Here is a 26649-nt window from a genome sequence, read left to right on the forward strand (position 1 = left end):
TAGATTAGTGTAATTTAATCAAAATCGAGTTAAGAATCCGTACCCCCAACAATCCCTTTAAAAATCCCTCGAAATTTCGTCTCCCATCGAGCTCCCAAAATCCCAAAATGAAATATGAATCAAAACCCTCAAAAATTCCCTTTTCTGCCCAGTTAAATCGCACTGGCAACCTTACTGCCTCACCTGCGGAAAAACCATCGCAGGTGCGGACTTCACTTAAGTCCAAAGAATCCGCTTCTGCGGAAAATGGCTTGCATCTGCGTATGCTTACCTGTGGAACATCGTCGCTCATGCGCTCCTCTCTACCGCAGAAGCGAAGCCGCTTCTACGGAATGTTTTCGCTCCTGCACCCCAAGCTGGGCATGCCCAGTTTTGAATCTGCGACCAAGTGCTCACTTTTGCAATCCCGCACCTGCGGCCATTCCCTCTGTAGGTGCGAAAACACCAGAAGTTGCAAAGCTACAGCAGTCCAACAAGTCCACAAACGATTTGATTTCCACCTGACTCACATTCGGGGCCCTCGGGACCCCGTCCGAATATACCAACAAGTTCCAAAATACATAACAGACCTACTTAAGGCCATAAATCATATCAAACAACACAAATTCTACGAATTGCAACCCAAATTCAAGCCTAAGCAATTATGAACTTTCTAATTCCGAAACCAACATCGATTCATACCAAAACAACTCCTATTGACCTCAAATATTGTACACAAGTCATAATTGATATTAAAGACCTATTTCTAACTATTGAAATTGGAATTCGACCCCGATATCAATAAAGTCCACTCCCAGTCAAACTTTTCAAAATCTTCCAATTTTTTAACTTTCGCCAATTCACGCCGAAATAATCTACGGATGTCCAAATCAATATTCAGACACGCTCATACGACCAAAATCATCATACGGAACTATTTGAACCATCAAAACTCCATTCCGGCGTCATCTTCACACAAGTCAAACTATGGTCAACTCCTACGATTTAAACTTTCAACTTTGGGACTATGTGTGTCATATCACTCTGAAACTCTCCCGAACCCGACACCAAGCACCCCGACAAGTCACATAACCACAATATAACTGAGAAGAAGCATAAATTAGGCTATAGGGGCTAAAATACTCAAAACGATCGTCCGGGTTGTTATAATAATCATGAACCAACATGTTTATCCGAGTTTCTTTCACTTTGCTGGTTCCTTCATTGGTGACTTCCAGTTTGTCCCACATTTTTTTAGTTATATCACAACTTGAAATCTCCTCATACTCTTCTCCACTTATAGCGTTATACAACAGGTTTTGTGCCTTAGCATTAACCTGAACGACCGTGATTTGTTCGTCTGTGTATTCATCTATATCTTCAGGATCAGTGGGTGGTTGAGCTGCTGCTGGTACTGGATAATTTTTTTTTTTGATAACGCATCATACTTTCACATCATAAGATTTTGTATAAATTTCTATTCGCACTTTCCAGTGAGAAAAGTGTTGTCCATTGAAATATGGTGGCCTGGTTTGTGACGTTCCTCTTTGAAAGAGTGCTCCAACAGTTATTTGATTTGCCACGATCTTTTCTCACAAGTTGTTAAGCAAAAAGTGTGAGACCCGCTCTGATACCAATTGAAAGTGCAGAGGGGGAGGGGGGTGAATTATAATTTCTTTTTCTTTTTTGAGCTAATCGACTAATTTGCATTCTAGTCGACTGGACTTTTTGGGAACAGAATGTTAAAGATAAATTGCAGAAAGTAAATGACATAGTATATTTTTATACTGGTTCGGATTCAGAGTGAATCTTACGTCCAGTCCCCTTGGGTTGCAAGGGTGATCTCTTTCAAGTATGAAGTAGCTTAGTATAGATGAATTGATGTTGTTATACACCAACAGCTTTTGTCATTTTGTTCTTCTCTCTATAATTGATACAATGCCTCATCAGTGTTCTTCTCTCTCTCTCTCTCTCCTCTCTTCTTTGTTATACAAGAAATCTAAAGCAGACTACAGTATTTTGTTTAAAGTAGAACAAAGAGATTGAAGTTGGTTTCATCAAAGTATATCTTTCCAAGGTTGGTGCATCGAGTATTTATACTTCCCAAGCCCTTCAAGTCTTGTACGTCTTTTTGAGAAATTGTGAATCCAAGGCGGTTGTATTCAGAAGGAATCGTAGATTGATTCTTTTCAAGATTGATTCTTCTACTAATTTACCTTGACTCGCAGACTTGAATTATTTCTTCCTTAAATGAGAGAATATTCTCGTTGCCAAATCCCTTGATTGATGCTTCGATTGACGTCTTTATGTGGGAGAATCTTTAGTGGATGATTTCATGCCCTTAATTTTCTTTGATTGAGATCCTTCCTATAATATCTCTTTTAATTGATTTTGTCATCTTCCTTAATTGATTTTTTCGCTTTTCTTTCTTTTTGTCGTTTGATTTATTTTTGCCTCTATATGCCTTTTTTTTATTGCTCAGAATCTGTTCCTATACATAAGATCTAACAGTGTTAACTAATATATTATGACCAACTGTACTATAATGGTCCATTAAACTGATTATGGAGTTTTGAAAGACTTTCTGATAGTCGCTGCTCCAACGTCAATTTGCATTGTGTTTTAGGCGCATCTCTTGTATATGTTGGTGTTAGAATGACTTTTAAGTATGAATGAAGAGTGTACTATGAAATAAGGTGTGAATGAAGAGTGTTTTCCAGTGTTTTAAAAGGCGTTTTCGGGTGAGGCGTACCAAAAACGCCCCGAGGCCATGGTGTGGGGCGAAAGTCTCAAGAGGCGTACTCCCAGTAATTCGGGGCGTATGCTCGGGCGTTTGAGGCGCGTGTTTTTAGTGAAGCGTAAGTCCCGGAGACTTTTCAAATTAATACAAAATTTATTGAATAAGTCCTTCATATAATACCCAAATTCTCAAAAGTCAACTTGGTAATTACTCAAAAGTTTTAAAAAGGAACTGAAATGTATTAAATTTAAAAGTCAAAACCTTTTTTATTGATTGAAGCCATAATTCATGGTCTTTCCCAATTCTTTATCTTGTCCGCTAGTCTGCTAATATCTCCCAAAAGCAACGAATATTTTTTTTTTTTTTACAAATACAAAGAGAACTCCGTTCTTTTTCATAGCAGCAAGTTCAAAGTTCAAATTGTAGGTTAGTCATCCTTTTTGTTCCTCCATGTAGAAAACCTTATTCTTTTAGACTCAAGTTACTTGTGCTTATATGTAGCATAAAATAGATTGTTTTGACTAATTTTTTATGGGGATGGAATATATATATATATATATATATATATATATATATATATATATATATATATATATATATATATATATATAATTATATTTCATCACATATTTATAATTTTCTTCAATTTTTATGTTATTTTACCTGTTAATAAATATTTACTGTAATTATATTATTTTATAAAATATTAAAATTAAATACATATGGACTTACGCCCCATACCTCGGGACTTACGCCACGCCTTTTAAAACACTCGTGTATTCTATTTTAAAGTTAAACTTTTGAAGAAATCTATTAGTTCACTGGTTTCTATATAAATAATATGTCAAAAGCAAAGCATCATTGCTTGCTAAATGATTTGAATTATCCCCTGATATAGGAATATTGCTTCAGATACATTGCAGTGAGTTGCTTCTCAATTATCCCTTGATAGAGGAATATTGCTTCAAATTACTCTTTGTTGATTAATAAGTAATCGTGGATAAGCTGCAATTAATTTTGCTATTCATGTAATGCCTATTAGATCACAAAGTTTTATTTGTGACACGATCCAAAATCTAACCATGGTCGTGATGGCGCCTATCATGTTACAAGGCAAGCCTACTTCCCAAAATATTACTACTAAACCGATTATAAGAATTTAATAAAATATTTCAACATCTAAATTTTTCATAAACTAAATCAACTCTAAATATATTTAAAAAAATACGGAAACGAGTCCCAAACATCGGGGTGTTACTAAGTCATTAGCGTCTAAAACTATAAACTAAGATATATAAATTGTCGAACTGTCCAAAAGAAGAAATGACAAAAGGAGTAACAAGGTCCTGCGGACGCTAGCAACTACTTTGCAATCTCCACAGATAGCCGGCCTGAACTCATTGATCGTCGTGCTCTAACTTACCTGGATCTGCACATAAAGTGTAGGGCGTAGTATGAGTACAACCGACTCAGTAGTAACAGTAATAACTAAGGAACTGAGCAGTAGTGACGAGGTAAGAAGAATAATCCAATTATTATTTCCACAATTAAGTACAAACAGGAGTAGACGGGTAATTTCATAAATCAGTAAGACTACAAGGAAAATTAATAGGTAAATGTAGCAACATCCAAAATAAATGCAACCTCACAGCAATGTCACTCCATCACTCAACACTCGCACTCAGCATTCAACGTTCAACACTCTGCGCTCACTGGGGGTGTGTACAGACTCTGGAGGAGCTCCCAAAGCCCAAGCGCTAAGCACGGATAACTCACGTGCTACGCGGACAACTCACGGTCTATGGTATCAATACCTGGGCCCGCACGATCAACTCACGTGTTACGCGAACAACTCACGCACTATAGTATTAATATCCTCACAACCAGGTCCTCGACCTCACTCAATCATGTACCTCACTAGCCTCACCATCATCAACAAATAAGGGAACCCAACCCACATAAAGTATCACAGCATATTAGCAAATAATAGAGACTAAGGTAAATATGTACAATAATTTTTATGACTGAGTACAAATAATGTGAGCATGAATAAAGCCTAAGTATGATCTCTAAGATGAAGGCAGACAAGTTCAACAACAAGTAACTATGTAAACATAGATGATGACCATGAGGCCTCACGGGATAGACCAAGTCTCAATACCTCGAGGTATACACCCACATGAGCGTCACCTAGCGTGGGTATCACCTCCAAACAGTCACATGATATCAAATTCTCTGGGTTTATACCTTCAAAGCCAGAGTTAAAAATGTTACTTACCTTAACAGCGTAAAATCCTACTCCGGGATGCCCTCGTCTCTAGACTCGATCTCCAAAAGCTCTGAATCTAACCAAAAATCAGAATACTACTATCAACATAGTCTAAAGAATCGAATTCCAAAATAAAAACTACATAAATATGCTAAAAATCCGAAATCGGCCAAAACCCGCCCCCGGGCCCACGTCTCGAAATCAGTCAAAAATAGCAGAATAATAAATCCCGTCCTCTCCCGAGTCTAACCATATAAACTTTATCAAAATCGGACTCCGTTTGGTCCCTCAAATCCTCACTTAAACTCTACAAAACTCAAACCCTAGCTCCCTCAACTTCACTTTAAAATCATCAATCATAATCCCAAAAGCGAAGATAGATTCATGAAATATAACCAAAACTGAGTAGAGAAAACTTACCCCAATCCTTATGGTGAAAATCTCCCCCAAAATCGCCCAAATCCGAGCTCCCCAACTCAAAATATGACCAAATGAACAAATCCTCATTTTATATATTTTTTTGCCAGCTATTCTGCCTCGTTTCTCGTGCTAAACGATCCCGAAACTTACGTATATGCCTCTAATGGATTCCTTGTGAAATTTTAGTCAAGTTAGGCTTTTGAATCACTCAATTTGACCTTATAATGAATGAGATATGTTAGTTTCAATATTTGCAAATAGTGCAGATTTTTAATTACGAATGCAGTGGCAATTTCGTAATCATTCTGAAAAATCTGGCAACCCAATATTTTAGTAAAATGACCATAAATTTCTCATACGATGCCCACATTCGACGATTCTTTTTTCTATGGCTTCGTAATTACGATACGGATCTAATTCTTCAATTGAAACAGAAATCGGAGCTCTTTTGCTTAATGTGGTACCATTTATGCTTGAAGAAACGACGTCAAAACATAAGAAAAACGAGCGCAACGCAGCCCAAACCTATCTGAAACTCACCCGAGCTCCTCGGGACCCCGTACGAACATACTAACAAGTCCCATAACATAACACAGACCAACTCAAGGACTCAAATCATGCATAACAATATTTAAACGACGAAACGCGCCTCAAATCAAACTAAATGAACTTTCGAACTTTCGACTTCCAAAAACTCGCGCCGAAACATATCAAAATCAACTCGGAATTGAGTCAAATTTATCACACACGTCACAAATGACACTACGAACCTACTCCAGCTTCCAAAATTCCATTCCGACCCCGATACCTAATTTTCCACTACCGACCAAAATCGCCAAATTTCTAACTTTCGCAAATTCAAGCCTAATTCTACCACGGACCTCCAAATTATATTTCGAACACACTCCTAAGTCTAAAATCACCCAACGAATCTAACTGAATCATAAAAATCTCAATCCAAATTCATTTACTCATAGGTCAACTTCCGATTGACGTTTTCTAACTTAGCTTTCTAAGTAAGAGACTAAGCGTTCATTTTACTCCAAAAACTACTCTGAACCCAAACCTACCAACTCGATATAACTCAATACAGCTGAACAACACAATAAGAAGCAGAAATGAGGAAAACGGGGCTATAACTCTCAGATCGAACGACCGGGTCGTTACATCCTCCCCCTCTTAAACAGACGTTCATCCTCGAACGAGTCTGAAAACAAAACTTACCCGGAGTCTGAACTCATATCACGACATGAAATCTACTTCACTCCCCAACTAAATAACACGAACAGATCCTTCAACATACCCATAACTTATACATCAAATCAAGATGGAAATCAAGCACCAAATAGTTTCTTTCTACACCTCAAGCAAATCTTTCTCGTCACATTCAAATTATATGAACTCATCTCGTAGACACATCATACTTATCACGTAGCCATCCAGTAATCACTTCCACTAATAGAGACACCACCGAACATATAAATCCAAAAGTACGTGCTCACACAATCAACACCTCAGTGCTCAAGCTACAATCACACCCGGCCTCAAGTCATCCAGACTGGCCCAACATCAACACACAGAAATCACATCTCGCACCTCATCCAGGGAATCACAAGCCATCGATGCACAAATGATACCGAGCGCTCATATACGCATACGAATGTGTGGAAGGAATTCAAAGAGTTATACTTCAAGCTGAATCAATACCGCACAATAAGAATTCAAGAATGTGAAATTTTCCTAAAGGTTCTGCAGCCTCTCGAAGATAAGTACAGACGTCTCTGTACCGATCCGCAAGATACTACTAAACCCGCTCATGACTCGTGAGACCTATGTAACCTAGGCTATGATACCAACTTATCACGACCCAAAATCTAACCATGGTCATGATGGCGCCTATCATGTTACAAGGCAAGCCTACTTCCCAAAATATTACTACTAGACCGATTATAGGAATTTAATAAAACATTTCAACATTAAAATTTTTCATAAACTAAATCAACTCTAAATATAATATAGAAAAATACGGAAACGAGCCCCAAATATCGGGGTGTCACTAAGTCATGAGTGTCTAAAACTATAAACTAAGATATATAAATTGTCTAACAGTCCAAAGAAGAAATGACAAAAGGAGTAACAAGGTCATGCGGACGCTAGCAGCTACCTTGCAATCTCCATATATAGCCTGCCTGAACTCAATGATCGCCGCGCTCTAACTCACCTGGATATGCATATAAAGTGCAGGGTGTAGTATGAGTACAACCGACTCAGTAGTAACAGTAATAACTAAGGAACTGAGCAGTAGTGATGAGCTAAACAGAATAATCCAATTATTATTTCCACAATTAAGTACAAACAGGAGTAGACAGATAATTTCATAAATCAGTAAGACTACAAGGAAATTTAACAGGTAAATGCAGCAACATCAAAAGTAAATGCAACCTCACAGCAATGTCATTCCATCACTCAGCACTCAGCACTCGCACCCAGCACTCAACGTTCAACACTCTGCGCTCACTAGGGGTGTGTACAGACTCCGGAGGTGCTCCCAAAGCCCAAGAGCTAAGCACGGACAACTCATGTGTCATCATATCAATACCTGGATCTTCACGTTCAACTCACGTGCTACGCGGACAACTCACGCTCTATGGTATCAATACATGGACCCGCACAGTCAACTCACGTGCAACGCGGACAACTCATGTGCTATGGTATTAATATCCTCACAACCAGGCCCTCGGCCTCACTCAATCATGTACCTCACTAGCCTCATCATTATCAACAAATAAGGGAATACAGCCCACATCAAGTATCACAACATATTAGCAAATAATAAAGATTGAGGTAAATATGTACAATAATTTCTATGACTGAGTACAAATAATGTGAGCATGAATAAAGCCTAAGCATGATCTCTAACATGAAGGCAGACAAGTTCAACAACAAGAAACTATCTAAACACAGATGATGGCCATGAGGCCTCACGGGATGGATCAAGTCTCAATCCCTCAAGGTATACACCCACACGTCATCTAGCGTGGGTATCACCTCCAAATAGTCACATGATATCAAATTCTCCGAGTTTATACCCTCAAAGCCGGAGTTAAAACTGTTACTTACCTTAACAGCATAAAATTCTACTCCGGGATGTCCTCGTCTCTGGACTCAGTCTCCAAAAGCTCTGAATCTAACCAAAAATCAGAATACTACTATCAACATTGTCTAAAGAATCAAATTCCAAAATAAAAACGACATAAATATGCTAAAAATCTGAAATCGGCCAAAACCCGCCCCCCGGGCCCACATCTCAAAATTAGTCAAAAATAGCAGAATAATAAACCTCGTCCTCTCCCGAGTCTAACCATATAAAATTTATCAAAATCGGACTCCATTTGGTCCCTTAAATCCTCACTTAAACTCTCCAAAACTCAAACCCTAACTCCCTCAACTTCACTTTGAAATCATCAACCAAATCCCAAAAACGAAGATGAATTCATGAAATATAACCAAAACTGAGTAGAAAAAACCTACCCCAATACTTATGGTGAAAATCACATCCAAAATCGCCCAAATCCAAGCTCCCCAACTCAAAATATGACCGAATGAACAAACCCTCATTTTATATATTTTTCTGCCAGCTATTCTGCCTTGTTTCTCGTGCCAAATGATCCCGAAACTTACTTTTATGCCTCCAATGGATTCCTTGTGAAATTTTAGTCAAGTTAGGCTTTTGAATAACTCAATTTGACCTTATAATAAATGAGATATATTGATTTCAATATTTGCAAATAGTGCAGATTTTTAATTATGAATGCAGTGGCAATTTCGTAATCATTCTGAAAAATCCGGCAACCCAATATTTTAGTAAAATGACCATAAATTCCTCATACGATGCCCACATTCGACGATTCATTTTTGCTATAGCTCCATAATTACGATACGGATCTAATTATTCAATTAAAACAGAAATCGGAGCTCATTTGCTTAATGTGGTACCATTTATGCTTAAAGAAACGACGTCGAAACATAAGAAAAACGAGCACAACGCAGCCCAAACCTATACGAAACTCACCCGAGCTCCTCGGGACCCCGTACGAACATACTAACAAGTCCCATAACATAACACAGACCAACTCAAGGCCTCAAATCATGCCTAACAACATTTAAACGACGAAACACGCCTCAAATCAATCTAAATGAACTTTCGAACTTTCGACTTCCAAAAACTCGTGCCGAAACATATCAAATCAACTCGGAATTGAGTCAAATTTTTCACACACATCACAAATGACACTACGAACCTACTCCAGCTTTCGAAATTCCATTCCGACCCCGATACCTAATTTTCCACTACCGACCAAAATCGCCAAATTTCTAACTTTCGCCAATTCAAGCCTAATTCTACCACGGACCTCCAAATTATATTTCGGACACACTTCTAAGTCTATAATCACCCAACGAATCTAACTGAATCATAAAAATCTCAATCCAAATTTATTTAGTCATAGGTCAACTTTCGGTTGACTTTTTCTAACTTAGCTATGGTATTAATATCCTCACAACCATGCCCTCGGCCTCACTCAATCATGTACCTCACTAGCCTCATCATTATCAACAAATAAAGAAATACAGCCCACATCAAGTATCACAGCATATTAGCAAATTATAGAGACTGAGGTAAATATGTATAATAATTTCTATGACTGAGTACAAATAATGTGAGCATGAATAAAGCCTAAGCATGATCTCTAACATGAAGGCAGACAAGTTCAATAACAAGTAACTATGTAAACACAGATGATGGCCATGAGGCCTCACGGGATGGACCAAGTCTCAATCCCTCGAGGTATACATCCACACGCCCGTCACCTAGCATGGGTATCACCTTCAAACAGTCACATGATATCAAATTCTCCCGGGTTATACCCTCAAAGCCATAGTTAAAACTGTTACTTACCTTAGCAGCATAAAAACCTACTCCGGGATGCCCTCGTCTCTGGATTCGGTCTCCAAAAGCTCTGAATCTAACCAAAAATCAGAATACTACTATCAACATAGTCTAAAGAATCGAATTCCAAAATAAAAACTACATAAATATGCTAAAAATCCGAAATCGGCCAAAACCCGCCCCCCGAGCCCACATCTCGAAATCAGGCAAAAATAGCAGAATAATAAACCTCGTCCTCTCCTGAGTCTAACCATATAAAATTCATCAAAATCGGACTCCGTTTGATTTCTCAAATCCTCACTTAAACTCTCCAAAACTCAAACCCTAACTCCCTCAACTTCACTTTGAAATCATCAATCAAATTCCAAAAGCGAAGATGGATTCATGAAATATAACCAAAACTGAGTAGAGAACACTTACCCCAATCCTTATGGTGAAAATCGCCCCCAAAATCGCCCAAATCCGAGCTCCCCAACTCTCCCCAACTCAAAATATGACCGAATGAACAAACCCTCGTTTTATATATTTCCTGTCAGCTATTCTGCCTCATTTCTCGTGCCAAGAAAAACGAGTGCAACGCAGCTCAAACCTATCCGAAACTCACCCGATCTCCTCGGGACCCCGTACGAACATATTAACAAGTCCCATAACATAACACAGACCAACTCAAGGCCTCAAATCATGCATAACAACATTTAAACGACAAAACGCGCCTCAAATCAAACTAAATGAACTTTCGACTTCTAAAAACTCGCGCCGAAACATATCAAATCAACTCGGAATTGACTCAAATTTTGCACATACGTCACAAATGATAGTATGAACCTACTCCAACTTCCGGAATTCCATTCCGACCCCGATACCTAATTTTCCACTACCGACCAAAATCGCCAAATTTCTAACTTTCGCCAATTCAAGCCTAATTCTACCATGGACCTCCAAATTACATTTCGGACACACTGCTAAGTCTCAAATCACCCAACGAATCTAACCGAATCATAAAAATCTCAATCCAAATTCATTTACTCATAGGTCAACTTCCAGTTGACTTTTTCTAACTTAGCTTTCTAACTAAAAAACTAAGTGTTCATTTCACTCCAAAAACTACTCCGAACCCAAACCTACCAACTCGATATAACTCAACACAGCTGAACAACACAATAAGAAATAAAAATGGGAGAAACGGGACTATAACTGTCAGAACGAACGACCGGGTCGTTACAATTTGGCTAAAATTCACTGCCTTCAAAAAATAATAAGTTGTACTGCCTTGCCCTCATTAGGTACTTCAAAGTCTAATAACTATTGAAGCAGGAATTCGAATATTGTTAACTTTATATTGAAGTTAAATACACATCCTCTCCAACCATTTTGATTTTAGAATTCATATTCTGCTTATTTATTATGAGAAATTTTTGTAGAACAAAATTTATATATGAGCTAATCTTTGACTCTTGAAAATAAATTTTATAAACTCATTGACTAATGAAAGATAAGTTTTGCGAACAAAGTGTTTAACACTTTCATATAGTTATCATATCTATCTAAGTTAATGGTAACATATATATGCTTTTAGTACCACTGTGTAAGATGATATTATATATTCTTTTACCGTCTTACTATTGTTAGCATTTTTTCCTTATAGAATACATTACTTGGCAAGAAGGAATGGTTCTTTGCAACAAGGGAACACAAGAGTTTAACAATTGTCTTTGTTCTAAAATACTCATTCTATTATAAATCACTAGGCATATATCTTCGCAATGTATTCAGAGAAAATGATCCTCTACGTCCCCTCAAAATTTTAATAGCCCATCTTTTTTTCCATTGACACGAAATATCCCTTCGGCCCAAATATATTATATTTAATATCCCGAAATATTTATTTTGTATATTTTTTATATAGTGACAGTCTATTTTGTATATTTTTTATATGGTGACAATCTATTTTGTATAGTGACAGACTATGTGACAGTTTATTGTATATAAATTGTATAATGACAGTCTATTTGTATATAAATTGTATAGCGACAGTCTATTTTGTATATATTTTGTATAGTGACAGTCTATTGTATATATTTTGTATAGTGACAGTCTATTATATATTTTTTGTATAGTGACAGTCTATTTTGTATATATTTTGTATAGTGACAGTCTATTTTGTATCCCGAGCACTTTTATCTATCCAACATGTATAGACTGTTGTGATGTATAAAATTGTATATATATATTATTCTTTTACCTTAATCTTATCTATCCAATGTGTATAGACTATTTTATATAAAAATTTATAATTAAGAAGCTGCTGGCATTTTTATTAAAATAAAAATCAAAGAACAATAATGAACAAAAACAATAGGTCCACCTCACAAAAAGATTAAAGTAATTCTATTGAATCACAACTCACAAGACTCATGTTACTCTAATTATTTTTTTTATTTAAATATTTTGCTATTTTTTAGTTTCTATTAAACAAGCATAAATTTCTTTCTGCTAATTGTAAGTATTATTAAATTTAAGGAACTCATTATTCGTAATATGAAAAATTGGGTATCTCTCTGGCGAATATTTAAAGGGTATTTTACTTCTTTTAATTTTTATCCATAAAACAGGAGACTGATTCAAAATGGTCCAACTTGACCTTAAAAAGTAAAATGTGACACTTATTCAGATTAGAGGAATATAAAGACGAAGCCTTTAGAAGAAAAGAGAAGAGAGAGAGAGAGAGAGAGAGAGAGAGAGAGAGAGAGAGAGAGAGAGAGAGAGAGAGAGAGATTAAAACTTGCTTATTTCACCGTAAGTTGGTACTTTTGGTTTTAGTTATATGAAATTTTCATTTCATTTATCCATTTCTTCAGTTATTAAAAAAGAAGTGATATCGACTTTGAAATAGTTTGCAGTTGTCTATTAAATCCTGCAAATAAAATGGAGTTAAATAAGAAAATTAATTAATTTTTAAAAATTTAACAATTTATGGTGGAGAAATAATGAAGAGTAGTAGATCAGAATAGATTAAAAACTCTATTTTACAACTTGAAGAGTTGATCAAATGGGCCAGCGCATTTTTTTGTGTGTAGCCAATATAATAAGTTTTTGGCTATAACTTTGTGATGATCAAAAGGTCATCTTTAAATTTAATAATTATTTATGTATCCTAAGACCTCGAAAAGTACTATTCATTATTCCTCGACTTGCGAGCGCAGTCCGTAAAATTTTTCGGAAAGTTTTTACATTAAAAAAATCTATTAAAATATGAAATAGAGCTTTAAAACTCAATTGGGTTGACTTTGGTCAATATTTTGATCAAACGGACCCAAATCAATATTTTAACAGTTCCGGCAGGTCCGTATCGTGATTTGGGACTTTGACGTATGCCCGAAATCGAATTCGGAGGTCCCTAACTCAAGTTATCACATGTTGTCGAAATTTTTAAGTTTAAAAGTTTAATGACTTAAGAGATTTGACTAATGTTTGACTTTGTTGATACCGGGTCCGTATTTTGGTTTCGGTACCCAGTATAGTTCCATTACTATATTTATGACTTGTAATCCAAATTTGGTGAGAAACGGAGCTGGTTTGACGTGATTCGGACGTCCGATTGTTAAAATAGAAATTCTAAAGTTTTCTTAAAAATTTTATTTGATTTTGTGTCTGATTCGTAGTTCTAGGTGTTATTTTGGTGTTTTGATTGCGCGAGCGAGTTCGTATTAAGTTTTTGGGCTGGTGTGCATATATTGCTTGGAACCCCGAGGGGCTCGGGTGAGTTTCGAACGATTTTCAGACCATTTTTGTTCAAGAATAGATGACTGGAAATCTGTATTTCCCAGTTCTGATTTCCTTCTATGCGATCGCGTGGCTTTATCAGCGATCGCGAAGGCTTAATGTCACTGATGAAAATTTAAACTATGCGACTGCATAGTCACGTCCGCGATCGCACAGTATCCGCAGTCAAAGCACCGCGAACGCGAGGGCCAAGCCACATTCGCGTAGAAGGAATGAAGGCAGAAGCTGGGCACGCCATTTGTGCTACGCGATCACACAAGGTAGTACGCGATCGCGTAAGGCTGAGAAAATATTCTCCGCGATCGCATGACCATTTACGCGATCGTGTAGAGTTAAAAATCTGGACAGCCAAAATAAGCTTCGCGATCGCAAAGAGTAAAATGGACCTGGGAAGAAATAGTTCTACGCGATCGCGAGCGAATTCTCGCGATCGCGATGAGAAAAAATCTGGACAACATAACTTAAGTTTTGAAAATGGGATTTCGTCCCATTTTCTACCATTTTCGATTTTGAGCTCGGGTAAGATGATTTTTGGGCGATTTTCACGGAAAAACATTGGGGTAAGTGTTCCTTATCCTATATTGATTATATTCCGTGATTCCATACTCATTTACATCATGAATCCGTGAATTTATGGAAGAAAAATCAGATTTTTATAAAATCTTTCAAAAATGTAAAATGAAGATTTGAAAGCCAATCCAATGTCGGAATTTGATAATTTTTATATGGCTGAACTCGTATTGGAACGGGTGTTCGGATTTTGTGAGTTTTTCTAGGATTCGAGATGTGGGTTCCACTATTGATTTTTAAAATAAATTTTAAATTTTAATCTGAAAAAATTAGTAAATTCATATGGAATTAATTCCTACGATTTGTATTGAATATATTGAATTGTTTATGACTAGATTTGAGGATTTCGGACACTAATTCGCGAGGCAAGGGTGTATTTAAAACTTGAATTTAGTTGCAAAGCGAGGTAAGTGTCATGATTAATCTTGACTTGAGGGAATAGAACCCTTAAATTATTTGCTATGTGAATTTCATGTACAACGATATATAGGCAAGGTGACGAGTGCCTATACTTTGTCAATTTAATTATTTGCTTAATTATTTAAATATCTTAAATTATTTTAAGACATGAATTAATTATTATAATAATTGTTTCTCTCCTATTCCTTATCAAATATTAATTCTTGAATTCCTGTAATAATTATCACATGCTTATTTGATTTATGTATCTTAATTGCTACTTAACATTTAGCATATTAAATATTATACTGCCTATTTTCTCCCTGATTTTCACAATTAATTGCTACCTGTCATTGTTTGTTTCATAAATGAATTATCATTATTGTATGTCTTGATGCTTAATAGTTTCTCATTGAACGTAGTATTTATTGGAGTATTTTTATTACATTTAAGAGTTGTTAAAATACATGGGGGGATCAGGTTGCATGCTGCAACGAAAATAAAAATAAATATATATTGGGGAATCGGGTTAGACGCCGCAACAGATTTATTTAAAGTTTTTATTGTTGGAGCGGGTTGCACGCCGCAACAGATATTTATTAAGGAATTATATTGTTGGGGCGAGTTGCACGCCGCAACGGAAGTTGATTGAAATAATAATTGGTTATGACTGCCGAGTTGATTTCAACTGTTAAAATGAGTTACCTAATTTATTTCTATTATTGTTGTTGTTATTATTATTGCATACAGGTTAATGTAAGTGATCTGCCTTAGCCCCGTCACTACTTCGTCGAGGTTAGGCTCTGCACTTACCAGTATATGGGGTCGGTTATACTAATACTACACTCTGCACTTCTTGTGCAGATTTCGGAGTTGGTCTCAGCGACGTACTGTTGATTTGCCCGGATACAGCTACAAGTGGAGACTTGAGGTATAACTGCACAGCGTTCGCAGTTCTGAAGTCCCCTTCTATCTTATCTCAGCTGTGTATTATATTTCAAACAGCTTGAATTTTATTCAGACCTGTATTTGTATTATTCTAGAAGCTCGTGCACTTGTGACTCCAAATTCTAGGATGGTATTTAGATATCGCGTCTATTATGGATTATTCACTTTATTTCAGACTTTATTCGCGCACTTATTTTCTTTGTTATTAATTAATTTAAAATTATGTTAAATTGGCTAATTATACTCTAACGTTGGCTTGCCTAACAAGTAAAATGTTAGGCGCCATAACGGTCCCGATGGTGGAAATTTCGGATCGTGACAAACTTGCAATCAAATTTAATAGGCTAGCGATTGTCATAATTTAGCGTTGAACGGCCACACATGAAGTTTGCTCATGTATTTATTACTCTGAAACCACTAAGTTATGGATTAATTATTTTGTAGCTAGCACAAAGTTTAGGAAAAGGCAACAACTTTTGAGAAAAGGTTTTACACCCAAAAGAAAAATTCAAGAAATTGTTGGAAAAGACTAACTAAATAAAAGTTATCAAAAATATTCAAAAAATTCTCTAGTCCAGACGACTTATTAGACGAACCTAGCGGAATAACCTTTAGGTTTTCGGAGTTAATACATGAGTACACTACTAAAAAAAAAGAAAAAAATATATTAAATAAGAATTGATCACTATTCCTCTCGGTAAATAATTCAATCTTCAATAAAGTGCACCATTTAACCTTCTTAAAGTATAGGTACCAACAATTAATATTATACCAATTTTAAAAAATATATACATAAAATATCTAATTTTGTACAAAGACCATGGATTCACGTGCCCCATTATTTTGCTTTTAAATACGCCCCTGGAGCATTACCCCTATTTTGTCTAAGGTAGAAATCTTCTTTCATGTCTCACAATCAACATCTTAGTTCAGTGCTTTGATAGTCTCACGAATCATGAATAATGTCATGCGGTGACAGTTTACTTGGATGAAGTAGGAAACACTCTATTTGTTATCTTCGTAAATACAAGATATAACTTGTTAGGTTTTTATTTTGCGCTCCGCATTGGAGGCCTTTTGGTTGGTGTTCTAGACGTCATGAGGTTGGGAAACTAGTCGCTAGCGAGATAAGTGAGACTTAAAGATTTGGTGCTTACTTTTTCAAAATCCGTTTTGAAAGTATATTTTTTTCTGTCTGGTCCATGTGTTGGGATGAGCGTGTTCTTAGCAGAATCGGTGATCTATGACCAGCCGAAAATATATACTCCCTTCATGCCAGTTTATGTGAACCTATTTCCTTTTTGGTCCGTTCCAAAAAGAATGATCTCTTTCTAAATTTAAAAATAATTTAGCTTAAACTTACAATTCTACCCTTAATGAGAAGCTTATTATAGCCACACAAATACTGTAGGCCTTTTTTGATTTGTTTAGAACCACAAATTTCAAAAGTCTTCATTTTTTCTTAAACTCTGTGCCTAGTCAAACAGATTCACACAAATTGGAACGGAGGGAGTATTATTTTGTAAAAAAATTGAAATTATTTATTAAATGATTTGTGGTGTGGCGTTGGGGCGTTAAAAATTATTTATTTGTTGCCGTAATATATTTGGGGCATTGTGTATGCCGTCGTAGACTCGTCAGGGTGTTTGATTACTTTTCTTCACTGCCGCTTATGACAAGTCCTTAGTGTGAATTGTGTTAAAGATATAAGTGTGTGATTTTAAATATTAGTTTGGACAATTATATTGTGAAATAATTATCGTGCATATTATTTTTGTGCTCGTTGTGTGTTTGTATTTTCTAACACTTGTTCCAGAGGTATTCAGAGTGGCGGGTCGAGAATCTTACTGGGTTATATTTACGTATAACTCACTCCTTACCTGTATGTTCATGCAGTTACTATTGATGAAGACGGAGCTAGTAGTTGATAAATTCGCTAAAGTTGATCCAGTTACTTACTAAGGTGAGCCACCCCATTGTTCGAGGAGGCTTCCAAAAAAAGTCGTTATCATTTGTTCATATGATGTCTTTTGTAATCCTCTTGGATGCTCCATAGTCTAGTGCGGGATTTGGGCTAGAGTGTTGTTTTTTTGTTTATTTATGAAACAATTTGGATCACTAATTATTCACATTTAATTATCGAAATATTGGAACTTACATTTATTTTTATTGAGTTTTGAATAAATGCTAAATATATGATATAAGTTGGTTTTTCCGACGGATAGTGTTAGTTGGGTGCCAGTCACGTGCAGGAGTATACCACGAGATGTTTACAAGATGCGCTGAAACCTGGGCACCAATATACTCCATCAAAACCGCGCCAATACAATTGTTGTCCTCAATTCTAATGAACTTGTCAAGGAAGTAATCAAAATAGCTACTCTCGCCTCATTATCGATGTTTCGAACGATGTGAAAGAAGAATTATATGCCCTCTTAATCTCTACTTTTAAGTAGAAAAAAGAATCAATGTGGCATTTTAAGTTTTCCTAGATACAAGATAATATAGGAGATATGGCCATGATTAGTAAAACTTTAGTTAACATGGTAAGCATAAACACAACAGTAGATAGTACTTATGAGCAGCAGATGATAAACCACCGAGAGGTTGGTTGGATGATTAATTCACTTTGCAGTTTGACCATAACAACAAATGTCGTGTTCTCGTTTTAGTCCTCCTGCCATTTTAACTTACGTGAACTTATTATTTGATATGGGTGCAAATTTTACTGTTTTAAACATGTTAGCATATTATTTATATTGCTAAAATAATTTTAAAACTTGTAAATTTTAACATATCAATATATTTATGACTATAAAAACTTCTCAATTAAAAATAAAATAATAAATTTAAATTATATATTTTTCAAATATAAACCACATAAATTAAATAAGGATGGTTTACGTGACACAACAAATATATACATTTATTTACCATTTGTAGCTATACAAACATATACAACTGTATTCGTTGCACGAATAAATACATTCGATACAAGTTATATCCTTTGTATACATCTCTATTGTTTGCCTTGGTTGTATTCGTTGCGTGAGCGAATGCAGTCGATACAAGTTATATTCATTGCGCGAACGATACAGTTGACACGGACTGTATTTGTTGCATGTCTGAATAAAAGTGATACAAGCTGATAACAATTGAACAGTATCTACGAATGATAATTAGGCAAATTATAATTGCATATGATAATTAGGCTCTAAACTATAATGTTTTATAAAAGTACCATTAAATAACGAACACTTCATGTCATTAATAATAAATAGCATAATGTCAATTGTTATAAGAAAAATCAAATTATGGTGGATGTCTACTCTTCCTCCATGATCTTCTCAAATGCTTAATGACATATTCAATGACATATTTTTCTTCACTTTTTATGCCTATATAAAGGCCTTGTAATAGATAGGAGAATACACACAATTGAAGAAGAAATAAGAATCTCTTATCTCTTTTTCTCTATATCTCTTAGCTTGTTTATCCTTGTTCTATATTGTTATTTTGAGCTATATTTCATAAAGTGTTATCAGCACGAAGTCTCTAACCTCAAGGTTGAATTCCACTTCTGCGTTACAGGCACGTCTTTCTGCTACAGGAACAAGTCCGAGCTTTAAACCAGATAAGTTTATACCAATATTTGGAATAAGCAATGGTATGGTTATTAGAAAATTAGTATTTATGTAGCTGCTAAGGACGTCACCCTGTTAAATTTTCATGAACTAAATAATAGGTGGCATGCGGTATACTAAATAATCTACAAAATTAAATTATACTTTATTATGTATGCTTATGATTTACCTTATAATACGATTTTAGTACGCCTAGTATAATGATTATACATTAGCTTACGGTCAAATATAATATAATAATAATATTACTCATAACTATTTTATTTTAATAAGATAAAATATTAGAACAAGAAGTATGTACTACACCAAATTTTTTATTGATGATAGTTCTTATCAAATTAACATGTTGAATCATTTCTATATGGAAAGCATATAGTAGTAGATAGTAGACAGAGATTTGTCCCCTATTTTTTTTTTTTGATTCCCTGATTAACCTAAAGGTTCTGCTATATCTCTTTGTTTCTCTAGAGAGCATAATACTTAGTTTCCACAAAAGTGCATGGTAACTAATAGTACTATATTATTCTATTTGATACATAATTTTTCTTTAATGTTCTGGCCATATTAATTTCATCTTGAAGTAAGCTTATTGCAGCAAATACTACATGTGAATTTTCAATATTATTTTGTATTTTTATATATATGTTTGACACTAATTACTTAGCTGATTTGAGTAAATGAAAGTCTATTGTTGAGAATTATATCCAAATGACATTATGAAGAGTTTAACTCAAGAGGTAAGCATTTCCTTCGTATTTAAAATTGATTTTGTCCTTTGCTATTAATGATATTGTCATGACCCAAAATTCCACCACAGGAGTCGTGATGGCACTTAGTCTCTAAGATTAAGTAAGCCGATTATAATTTTAATTCAAGCTAATTTTCTTTTTAACGTATAATTAAATACTAGTGTCAAAATCAATAACGGAAATAATTACAACAATCTCCCAAGGCTGGTAATACTGAGTCACGAACTCTAACTGAACACATGAAATGATCTCAAGGATCGAATACCCAATATTGTTTTACCCAATATTGTTTGATTAATAATTAACAGTACAATAAAATGGAAAGACTCCAAGGGACTGCGACGACCAAGCAACTCTACCTTGAATCCTTGAGATCACACTCTAACTCTGCCCGAGTCCGATATCTCCAATACCTGGTTTTGCACAAAAATGTATAGAAATATAGTATCAGTACATCACAGTCGGTACCCAGTAAGTATCAAGACTAATCTAAGTAGAGTAGTGACGAGGTACAGTCAAGACACTCACTAGTCTAATAACATGTGCAATATAGTATACAAAAATAATATGAAACAAATAACAATGATGACAATAATAATTAATCAGTGATATACACAGTAGGGCAACAAGAATACCATTAATATTGCTCAACAAATAATAAATACAAATACACTCAATTAAATCAAGTCCTTCAAATAAATATCTTTCACATATAATATTTCCAAATAACTCTCTTTCAAATTTAATTTCCTCAAATAAATATCTTTCAAATATAATTCTTTCAATAAATCTCTTTCAATTATAATTTTCTCAAATAAATTTCTTTCAAATGCAATTCTTTCAAATAATACTTTTTTGAATAAAACTCCTTCCAAATAAATATTTTGAATATAATTCTTTGAATTAAAAGTCACCATATGACACCCCATTTCATAATCATAAAAATACTGGTCTCAGTCCATTTTCATATTTTTCGTAAACACAGGTCTCAACCCACTTTTATATTTCCACGGCACTTTGTGCCCATAATTATATCATCATATTTTCCGGCACCTCGTGCCCACTTTTCATATCACAACTGCACGGACAGTTCACGTGCTAATAATAAAACCATCATATTTTTTTCCCGGCATCTCGTGCCCACGCTTCATATCCGTTGTGGCGTGCAACCCGATCCCATATAACATTACCTGCCCAGCAATAGCCACAGACTCACAATTTCAACATAAATCAGGCTATTATCAAGTATACCGAAACAACAAGACAAGTTGCACACGATATAAAAATAAACACAAGGAATACTCCAATATTAAATGAAGATTACCAATACAATAACTTCACATCATCACATAACATCCCTGACAATAGCCATTCATATCTCTCTTATAGCCACCCTTATCACTCCCATAATAGCCTCCCTTATCCCTCCGCCCTAACAATATCAATAGCCACCCATATCGCCCATATTGCCACCCTTATCTCTCCTATAGCCACCCTTATCACTCCGCCCAGACAATATCCCAACACACATAACAACAGTGAAATGCCACCTTTATACTCACATAATATCAACAGTAGAATGCCATCCTTATATCCTCAAATTAATAACTCAACAATTTATACGGAATATTATCACAGCAACATAACAAAAAGCAATTCATATCACAATTTGCCCAATGGCCACAACCAAATCCAAAGATATAACAAATCAATTAATTTCACAACAAATAGCCCAAGACTCCACACAATGTATATAAAACCTCAAAACAACAATAAAGATGGAAAAATAACTTAGCATAGAATAACACCTTTTTTAATCTAAATTGTTCGATAATTATATAACCCCTCGGGTTAAAGTTATTTCATTAATTATTTGCATATGGAAAATTCATAATAAAATTAAATTCCAAAAAAATCAAATCATCAACCTCACGGAATTCACATAAATATACAAGTAATAATCACATCAAATTGTCATATAAAAACAAATTCAACAAACATGAATTGAGGCACGGCAAATAGATGATTGATTTAATAAATGCCAATGGTTATCCAATTTACTACACATACAATCCAAGGGTTGGTAAGAAAATATGAAAATACTTTGAACAATATATATCAGGTACCCAATCACCAGATCAATAATTTTAAGCTATACATACATGCCAAGGTTACAACGCAACCTGGTTAGTTAGAAAAATAAAATGGTTGAGAGCAATAATGTCGATGAAATTGTGGCACATGTCATGAAGAAGGAATTCTAAATACATTTGGACTTTGGTATAGATAAATATGTTTATGACATTAAGAGATTCCAAATTCAGTGTCAACTTCTCAATTCAACTCACAGAAATTATAACTACTGCAGGTTGTATGATTTAGCAACTACTTGTTATCACTCCCTTTATCTTCCTTTTCGCTATGTACCTTTTCTGGTTAATAACTACGCTATGAAACTGTCTCCAAATTAAACTAAGTAATACATATTGATAAATAAATTATTATATGAAGAAAACTACTGCTCAATTGATTCTATGGAACTTCTGCTAATCAAACCAGCTATTGCTCCTGTTAATTGTTAAACAAACTCTTCTCCAACTCAAAATCAAGATGGAATTTCATGTACTCTACAGAAAAATTTATGCTGGAAATGCAAGCTGATGGCAAACAACCAAAAAAGCAAAAAGCAAGTATTTATTTAACAAACTAACAAACAAACGAGGGAACACTTCAAGAAAAAAATTATAAATTCACTTAAAAGGTCTACACACACTTATGAGCAAACAAATATTTACTTCACTTAGATGACTAGGTCAAGAATAGCAAATAACAATCAATTAGCATTCTACCAAAATAAGTTGTGATAGATTTAGAAACTAAAATTTCAACGAGTTGGATTAAGTCATAGTGGCACACGAGTATATATGAGATTCGTGGATTTAAGCCTTCTTTTCTTTTTCTCGAACTTTCAAGTCTTCTATTTAACTTAATTTTGCAACCATCAACTCAACTTTGACATTGGTGTCCTTCCCCAGTAACATTCACAGTTCAAATTTTCTTTTCGACTCTTAATTATTTTTAATCTTTCTCTTGCTCCCCCTAATACAGTTTCTAAACAATGTGTGAGAAAATGTTAGAATTGCATAAAATTAATTAAAAAGTTTTCTTAAAACAAATAAACATGAAATTTAATTAAGGTTATATCAAATTCAATGTACGTCTTAAAGAGGAAAATAAAAGCAAAGAGGGGAAATAGATCAGATGTTATGGCATAAATAGATACCTTTGAATTGAGATAAAGTATGAATAGGACAATGCCAAATAGAAATTAGGGCTCGAGGAAACCTTTGAAAATAAATAACCAACAACAGAAGAGTAAAATAAAACGAAAGAACTGTTAGATTGCCATATATCGCAGGAACTTCCATTACAATACTCAAAAGCTGATTACTAAACCATCGCAGTTTCTGTAAAAGATAATAAATACGATCAAACAAACAAATAATTAGAAACTGCAAAAGAATACCCAATATCACACTCCATTGTTGCTACCACAGGTTTAGTGATTTGGCAAAGACTTACCTTGAACAGAGAGAGAAGAAAATTGTAGATCGAAATTGAGCATCAATTTCAGCCGCATAATTTTACTCTTCAAAAACAGAGAGAATGGCTTAGGGTTCTTTTTTTTCTCTTTCTTTATTCATTTATCTTTGGGCAGCGGGGGGATGGTCGGGGGAGTGGAGGAGGGGGTTGGGAAAAAAAAAAAAAAGAGGGAAAAAGTAGCGCCTTAATGTTTGTTGAGTAGTTTTACGGCTGGATATTATACTCTTAAAGGACCAAATATTTTTCCCGCATTATTGTTGAACTAAAAATCGGCTCTAACGACTAGAAAAAAAATTAGTCTGTGATTAGTACACTTATAATGACCGGATTCATGTCCTTTCGTTAAGAAGTGGTCGCTAAAGACCAAGTTTCTTGTAGTGTATTATTCTGATGACATTAAATTACTCAATGCATTATTTCACACATACTCACGGGTGATTCTACGTTACCGTAAATTTAACAGGGGTCCGACAACATAATCTCAATGGAGATTATTTTTTTTATTCACACTTATAAGCCTTTAAGCCAATTTCTTACACTCCAAATAAATTTCGAATTCCCGACATCAAAACACTGTATTAGTTTCAACGGATATAGAAATTCGTGCCTACGCACACATTATATGTATGTCCATAACCACATCTCTGGTCAATATAACTGTTTATAATTAATTTTCAGCATCCTCAATTAATCTCATATTCACCAAAATCTCATTTCAACTTTTCGTAACACTGACATCAACACGCAAGGCATGAAGACCTCATAATTATTTATCTGAATTAACGAGTCATATTTAACGCCACCTGGGCACTCACCTCGTAGTCTAATACTCAATAATTATAGCACAATTATGGCACAGAAATACATAAATGAATTATCACATAAGTCTATCATGCATGACTCCCTATTAGTACCATAGTACATATTAAATTTCACAAAGGGAGAATTTAACTCATAAATATTTCACCACAAGGACCTTGTTCTTATATAAGTTCCATCGCGGCTTGTAGCCCAGTTTAAATATTTTACATCATATAAAAATGCGAGGATCTCGTCCTCAACTCCGAATCACAAGTATTTTGCACATTGTGCCAACTGAAATTTTTAATTTCCTTTCTTTCTTCTTTTTAATATATTCCGTAAACAGTTTTCACAACACATAATGAACCCTCATCTCGGTAGGGCATATAATTCATAAAATTAAAATCAATTATTCCGAAATCATATCAAAACGCATTGTAGTGAGTAATAGAAAGTCATTTTTGGATTTATAGCCCTCAATAGTGAACAAAAATAAAAATGATAGACACGGGCTAACATCATCAAATCTCCCAATGGGGATAAACACATGAGTGGTGTACAAAATCAGTAACTCACTATACATGGAGCATGATAGGAGGTCTTACCCCGATAATTGAAATTGAATCAAATAAGAACAGTGCTCCTCTATTACAAATTAAATCATACCTGTAACGACACAATCTGATGTAGCGGCCTCAACCATACCATATCAATTATATCAATGGGTCGGGCCTCCCCCTCTAGGGCGCCCCCTTACCCGTCTGTCCTCCACCCCTAACTTACTGTGCATATGGGGTAGTAACTGGAATAGAGCCTGTAGCCTGAGTATTATGATGAAATCCGCCTCTCCCAAATCTAGGACAATCTCTCATGATGTGCCTTGTATCACCACACTGATAACAACACCTCTGCGGGTTCGACTGCTCATACTGAGTCTGTGCCGGATAACTGTAATAACCATTATAGGAATGGTGGTGCATTAAAAGAACTTACTGAAGCACCCTGAGTATTCTGAAATTATTTCCATAACCCCGCTGATACTGAAATGTAGAATTATTAAGGACGTGGGAATACTGCAAGTCCCAACATCGTCCCATACAAATCTCAGCTTTTAATCATATACAAGCTTCGGAGAACCTTTCAATACCACATAAATACATCTCAGACCAAAACTGATATAACATATGGCCCCGCAATCTAAGCCATATGGCACTTTTTGATGATCCGCAATACTAACCTTCATCGCTCGTACGACACCGGTTATAAGACACCTCAAGCCATTTATTTGGCACATGTCATCCTTGTGACAGTTAAACTCGCTTCCTCCAGTGTCTTGGCTGCTAGTATGTACCCTTCGCTAAATAGAAATCCCATACGAACCACATAGTCTCTAATACAACCAATTATCTTCAGATCTACTTCCACCTCATGACCCTACCACGATTGTGACGATTAGGCAACTAATTAAACCTTCTTAAGATTGTACTTATCAACCAGATGTTAGAACCTGTTGCACCCCAATGTGCACAACTGAATGATCTCTCAATACTTCCACCTCCTCGATCTGGACGACACGTGGTAACAATGGTTGAGCAACCCTGGCTCCCTTATAACCCCTCTGTAGTATCACGAACCGTTGAAGCATAGTTGATACCGAGTGCACAATTTCATACACGAGTGGATGCAAAAAAGAACATAAGATATATGCTTCAAGCTGAATAAATGCAGCACGATAAGGAATGAAAGAAGTGGAACTAGCTCTGTAACCTCTCGAAGATAAGTACAGACGTCTCTGT

The 26649-nt window shown here is 35.3% G+C and overlaps 2 long non-coding RNA genes across 2 annotated transcripts; one reads left to right on the forward strand and one right to left on the reverse strand.

The window, feature by feature from the left end:
* Nucleotides 1-12370: 12370 nt before the first annotated feature.
* On the forward strand, nt 12371-12660 carry LOC138895107 (uncharacterized). The gene is made up of 2 exons (XR_011409306.1): nt 12371-12565; nt 12627-12660. It is a non-coding gene; the product is annotated as an uncharacterized lncRNA (long non-coding RNA).
* Nucleotides 12661-21377: 8717 nt separating this feature from the next.
* On the reverse strand, nt 21378-24165 carry LOC138895108 (uncharacterized). Its single transcript, XR_011409307.1, has 2 exons — nt 24032-24165; nt 21378-21639 (listed from the first exon to the last, which is right to left on the reverse strand). It is a non-coding gene; the product is annotated as an uncharacterized lncRNA (long non-coding RNA).
* Nucleotides 24166-26649: the final 2484 nt, after the last annotated feature.

Source organism: Nicotiana tomentosiformis, chromosome 7 (assembly GCF_000390325.3).
Source record: "Nicotiana tomentosiformis chromosome 7, ASM39032v3, whole genome shotgun sequence".
Taxonomy (NCBI): Eukaryota; Viridiplantae; Streptophyta; class Magnoliopsida; order Solanales; family Solanaceae; genus Nicotiana; species Nicotiana tomentosiformis.